At 36.5% G+C, this 6,787-nt stretch overlaps 1 protein-coding gene across 3 annotated transcripts in view; it reads right to left on the reverse strand.

Moving 5' to 3' along the window:
* Positions 1-5,196, reverse strand: part of znf438 (zinc finger protein 438) — a 48,908-nt gene extending 43,712 nt beyond the window's left edge. For all 3 annotated transcript variants that reach the window (XM_016458450.1, XM_016458454.1, XM_016458448.1), the window contains exon 1: positions 5,059-5,196. The gene's annotated coding sequence lies outside the window, so the exon portion shown is untranslated. The remainder of the gene's footprint in view (positions 1-5,058) is intronic.
* Positions 5,197-6,787: the final 1,591 nt, after the last annotated feature.

Consider the following 6,787-nt stretch of genomic DNA (forward strand, 5'->3'; position numbering starts at 1 on the left):
GACACAAAAAAGGAAATTTACTTTTGGTACTTAAGTACTTTTAAAAGCAAGTACTTCTGTACTTTTACTTAAGTAAAAATCTGTCTTTACAACTTTTATTTCTAATGGAGTAATATTTGACCAGCAGTAGCTGCACTTTCACTCAAGTAATAGAGTTGAGTACTTTGTCCGCCTCTGCATTTACTTACTGACGAGCTGCGCATGAAAATCACATTCGATTTTTTGCCCAGCCCTAGCCAGATGTGCAAACAGATAGGAAGGTGCAGCATAACTCAAGGCTGGTGTTCATGTGGACTTAGGTGCACGCCAAACAAACTGAATTCTATCAAAAATGGACTGAGACCTGCCCCCAAATCTCCTGTGAAAGCTTCTTAAAATTAATGACTTTATTAGCACCCTGACAACAAAAGAATTTCTTAAAGTTTCCTACATGCTGCTGTGAGATGCAATACAGCAGCAAATGAAACCTTCACCAGTCCATTACCACAGCCACTCTGCCCTCAGTCCAATGCCACCACATACATAATTCACACTTTTATGCACTTTTCTTGTACAAGGTGTTGGCTTTTTTTTTTTAAACTAAGGTGAGTTTCTGCTGCACAGACATTCTAGTGAAAGAAGCAGTCTTGTCGCTCCTGCGTAATCAATGTACTCTTAACTATCTGGCCATGATTAGTGAGGTGCTTCCCTTTACTGATAATAAGGATGATGATAATGCTGATTATGATGATGACAAAGAAAAACTATTCAATGTAAATGAGCCACTAGTTTGAGTAAGTACGGACATGATTGATTCAAAAGGCTTTGCTTTTAAATACTGTGAATGCTTTCTTAAGGATAAATACCTTTCTGCAGCAGAAAAAAAATACAACTATAATGATGTGATGTCATAAATATGCAAATGTCACAAGACTCTTTTGGACCAAAGCACAAATACAGACACTGGCACTAAATTCCAAACAGCATAAATGATGTCTTCACAGTTGTAAAAGTGCTTAATTCAGCCAAAAAATACATTTCTGTCATTAATTACTCATCCTCATGTTGTCTCAAACCTGTATGCCTTTCTGTCTTATGTGGAAATTATGACAGAAGTTAAAAAAGTAAAAGAGGAAACAAATAAATCATAAATTTGTTCAGTGGTTTGCTTCAAAAACATTGTTCTTAGAGAACCATTCAAAAGTTTGGGGTTTTTAAAAAGAAGTTTCTTACACTCATCAAGGCTGCATTTAGTTGATAAAAAATACAGTAAAACAGTATATTTGTGAATTATTATAACAATTTTAAATAACTGTTTGCTATTTTACTGTCACGTGATCCTTCATAAATCAATCTAATAAGCTGATTTGGTGCTTAAGAAACATTTCTTACTATCAATGTTAAAATCAGTTGTGCTTCTTAATATGTTTGTGGAAACCATAATACATTTTTTTAGGATTTGATGAACAGAAAGTTCAAAAACAACGTACTTGAAATCTTTTGTAATAATGTACAAGTATTTGCCATTTTCACTCAATTTAATGCATCCTTGCTAAAAGTATTAATTTCTTGCTGTAATAAATTCTTAAAAGTATTAAAATCTTTCTGACCCCAAACTTTTGAATGGCAGTGTACATGTGCTTAGAACTTTCCATTAGCCATCTATGCATAAAGGTAGTAAACGGAGTGTATCTAGCTTGTTCAGGTGTAGAAAAACAGGTCAGGTTTGTCTCTAAAACTACAACAAAAAAAATTAAGAAACAAAAGAAAAAACGTGTATTGTGAGAAAATATTTGAATGCACTCCATAGCCTGTAAAATAAACAGGAAACCATGAGGTTTCACCACACATGACCTCTTTGAATTATATCAGATAATGGTGGAAATTCTGAATCTTGTGATCGCAGCAAACCTGGTCCCCTTGAACAAAGAAATGATTTACTCATAAAACATGCACGGCTCCATATTCACATGTTTACTTTGGCCACACGTCGCACCTTGCCGTGAAGCTCTGCACTGCTACAATAAAGAAATTTGTTCTGCATCTGCTCAGAATAATCCCAGTAATTACAGTGCCGATTCCTCCACAGTTTTGATCCCTAATTGTGGAAAGCCTTATTTCTGACCACACACATCTTGCTCAAGCACTGTGCAAATAGGTGAACGGTCTCCTGCGAGTAATCACTACAAAGTCACCGACCAAGGAGTTGAAAGAGAGTTTAAGATAGCTATCTTTTTCTGGCTAGGTTTGTGTGTATGGGATAAATGTTGTATGTGTGCATGCAGTGATGTTGACATGATTCTGATTGACCGGAAATGATAAATAAGCATCTCTGCTATGAAAAGGGTCTCCCTCCCCCCTCTCTCTCACCACATGTGAAACCACACAACGTCATGACAACTGCCAAAATAAACCTCAGCATCCTCCAAAAGGAGAGTGCATGTGTGCGCTTCCCTGCCGTGCAACACGTCCATGCAGCGGTGTATTTAATAACCTTTTGCAAAATCCCTGAAAGAATGTGCTCAGTGACACCACAGAAATGAATTTCAACTGCCAACAGCTACACCATAATCACCAGAAGATTCTCAGCGATGCCCTAAATTTCTCTCAAGAAGTTTTAAGTTTAAAGTCAAATATTTTGATGAGGAAAAAACGTTACTTGAGCAGAAAAGGCTTTTCTTAACTCAATATTAGATAAAAGAACCAATATTTATACCAGGTATAAAAGAACCAATATTTTCCAGTAGCATTATATTGTGTCATGTTATTAAGCATTTCTGGTCACATCTTTAACTCTGTAGCTATTAAAGTATGACTCAAAAGCTCTAAAAGGAACAGTTCACCCAAAAATGAAACTTATGTCCAAATCTTTAAGACTTTCTATCGTGGAACACCATAAAAGTAGTCCATACAACTAAAACACTATATTCCAAGTCTTCTTAAGCCATACAGTAACTTTTTGTGATGAACAGACTAAAACTTACCTGCCACCAAATGCATTATCTGTCTTTCAAAAACATGCCTTTTTCTTTGAAGGACTGTGGTAACAAATTCATCCTTTGTACCATTTAAATCTTAATATTCTTGTCTCTAGCGTAGTAACTTAGCAAATATAAACAGATAAGCCTCCAAAACAACACAGGTCAATTGTTTTACACTCATGTAAGGTTAGCTTTAAGCTAAGCAACATAATTATCACTTGAAAATGCTTGCTTACAATCCTACATATGTTATAAACCTGGCTTCCACTCTGATTTCCAAAATGTTTCCAGTCTGACAGAACCTTACTGTAAAGCCTTTACTAGTTCAGTTCATCTTAAATGCCAATTCTCATCACCAAAAACTGCAACAAGCACATGCATGCATTTATGAATGTAACAAATTGATTGAGACAATTTTCCTGACACTACTTCTCATTCAGCAAACCTTGGATGTTCCACAGTAATACCTGGGGCAAATTTCCAATCTAATGTCCAGAATGATTTGTAGCTTAACTGAGAAAATATTATTTTAACATTTGGAATCCAACAAGGTGTATTTGCTAGTTTGAAATGTCATTGGTCATGCATGCATACGTAAACAAACAACCACAGATTGGTACATTTACTTATGATAGTCCAACTTTGATTTGTTGTTAGATGAGCTAGGCCTGTTTCACACTGTATGTGAAAGCAGCAGATATTTCAGCAACAATACTAATAGGCTATTCCCAAGCAATGGCACTGCATGTCAGAAGTGTAGGTATCAGTTGTGTTTCAGCTCTGAACCTATTTTTAAAATGTGTACCACACTAAACTTAGTGGAAAATACTTTGAAAAAATACTACAATCCTATTTTTAACACAGTCTTTTGAAATACAGGTGTACATAATGCACAAACAGCAACATAACGCACTGGAGCAAACTGCTCACATATTGTTTGAAAAAAGGCATCTGTCTGGGTCAATGCAAGAATAATACAGTGACAGAGACAAACAACACTTTCTTGCAGATATACTGTTGGTGTGAAAGCGGTTGCAGTTACACTGTTGAAACCTAACTTTCAAATTCAAATCACCATAATGTGAGTAGGACCTCATTTAACAGGCTGGCTTATGATGATATTTACAAACTGATAGCTAAGATCAGACACGTACGAACAATATTACATTATGATAAAGGGAGTTTTCCAAAGTCTAATAATGCATTAGGTACGTAATATACACACCCAAAGCATAGCAAATATTATGACCTTCTACCTTCAACTATGCAAAAGGTGGGTGTAACACATACAAACAATCACAATACCATGCAGTGAGTTACATCATCATCACACAAATATTACCATTATACTTCCACAAGCAAATGTATAGAAAAATAAGCTATTGTATCTTACATTTCCCAATCCTTAGTATTACTACTTCTACTCATTCCATGCCATTGTTACTAAGGTGCTCATGGGGGAAATGTTACTAACAATACAAGTAAATGTCAACACTGATAGCACCTGTTGACAACCATTAATGTGAATATAAAATATCGTCTCAGAAATTGACATTCGGTGAAATTTTAGTCGCACGTAACGTTACAGACTTAAAAACAAAGATAGTAGAAAACGTTTCACCATTTTATGTCATGATAACTAATGAAGGGTAAAAACATCTCGCAGTGCAGTTAAAGAGATCAACAATGTCTCTGCAATCACAAGTTATGCAAATACACTGAATTTATATATGGATGTGTCGGTGCTATTACTATTCTGTTAATACAATGTCACTTTTAAACCGCTACTGCATGAGAACTGTGTTTACTATGCAGAGATATGAATCCCCTCATTGCGAATATGAACTTTGCAATGGTTTTTAAGAACGTGTCGTTGCAGTTTCTGTGCTAAAGCTCTGTTTTTATGTAGTTTGATGCTCAGTGTTGATTTATTGCTGTTTTATGTGCATAAACACATCCTTGAAGGCCCTGGCCTGTGATCGCACTGGTATTCCTATTGGCTGAAAATAAAGTCGTAACACGACTGCACGGTGAGCCCATTTGGATTCCTCTTTTTCTGCACGAAATAACGGATAAAACGGAACATCTTGTGCCTCACCTTCCAGAAATGTCCTCCGGCTCGATCAGAGGACTCTTGGTTAATTTGGAGCATGCGCCACATTAATTAGGTGAGTAGATCGACACATCTTCATAACTGTTTCTCCACAGCCATTTTTGGGCGAGACCTTAAATCCCAAACGGTGGCTGTTGCAAAGTGGAAGTGTGGGATATTTATGATAAACGCAAAATAGTGCACCATAAATTAAACATGTTAATACAAAATCAAATACTATTTGTTATAAAGTGTAATATTTAAGCAAAACACCCTCGATATTTGCTCATAATCCAATGTCAAAGTTCCACATCCACCCCTTTTAAGGAAAATGGTACGGCTCAGGCAACACCGGGTTACTTCTGTGAATGCAGCCAATCAGAGACGATTAAAATGTCACTCTCCAATCAGAGCACCGCCTACTTTATGACGAGGGTACTGTCGGCGTTTTTTTATCAGATTCAAGGAATTGCGGGAAATCTGAGGCAGACGATGTAGTCAGTTGAACAGGGATTATGCTGTAATCTGCTTCATGCATGTAAAGGGGCATTACTCCCAAACAATACCAATGCAATAAGACTAGCGCTATAGGTTTTCAGCGGTGACAGACAACGCTAGCCTACATATTCAACTACACTAGGCTGTAATTAAACTAGAAACTAGATAAAATGAGGTTGGAACTGCCGAGAGAGTAAAAGTGAAGACTGTTGTTTATGCAGACACTGCACTGCACTGTATAGGTAAAGTGACATGTCACTAAAAAATGAAAATTATTTTGCTATTCTACTTATTGCGACATACAATGGTTGCTTGGCAGAATGTCCAAGCTTAATTTAGATTTTTTTATTTTTTTTAATGATTATGTTTACAATTTTTTTATTTTGCTTTTATAGTTTTTGTATTTTTAGCATTTAAAATTTGTATTATAACTATTTGAATGAAAATATGTTAAATTGCTAAAGTAACATAAATTAAGAATTTCTTAGTATTTGATTTATCTTCCTTTTGCTTTAAAAACAACTCAAAGTTTACATGTCACTTTTTTAATAATTTTATGCCACTATGTTTCTTTATTCTAAAATCCTAAAGCTAAAAAAAATCCAGATTTTGAATTATAATTTAATTCCAGTTTGCAATGTGCTGATAAACTCAGAATATGTTCAGAATATTTTTGTTTATCCAGCCACTCCAACCATTTTTTTAGTTTGTCATAGTAACGCATTAATGTTGCTGGCAGTATGTGAGAATGTGCATGTACAGTACACGCTCAGAATATTCTTTTCAAAAATTGTACCTCTAGGGGTACAACAGTTTGTCACTGGGGCAGTAGGCCTATACCCTCAAATGGCACTTTTCCACTGCGTGGTACGACTCGGCTCGGCACAGAACGGCATGGTTTGCGTTTCAGCTGCAGTTCAGTACCACTTTAGAATCATAGTTCCTGGTAGAGCCCTGCACGGGCCTCAAATGGCACTTTTCCACTGCGTGGTACGACTCGGCTCGGCACGGCACGACACTGCACGGTTCGCATTTCCACTGCAGTTCAGTATCGCTTTAGAGTGGGCGGGATTATTCACATGTCGTTATAGTTGCGCCGCCTCTATTGCCGCGACTCCTGAAACACTTTTTCATTCCGCGTCGCCCTATCAAGCTCGCTGTCCTCTGCTATCAACGAGAGGAACGTCTGTACTTCCTCAACAGACAACGAAACAACCACTTTTTGGTTGTTAAAAAA

Source organism: Sinocyclocheilus anshuiensis, unplaced genomic scaffold (assembly GCF_001515605.1).
Source record: "Sinocyclocheilus anshuiensis isolate Anshui unplaced genomic scaffold, SAMN03320099.WGS_v1.1 scaffold1160, whole genome shotgun sequence".
Lineage (NCBI taxonomy): Eukaryota > Metazoa > Chordata > Actinopteri > Cypriniformes > Cyprinidae > Sinocyclocheilus > Sinocyclocheilus anshuiensis.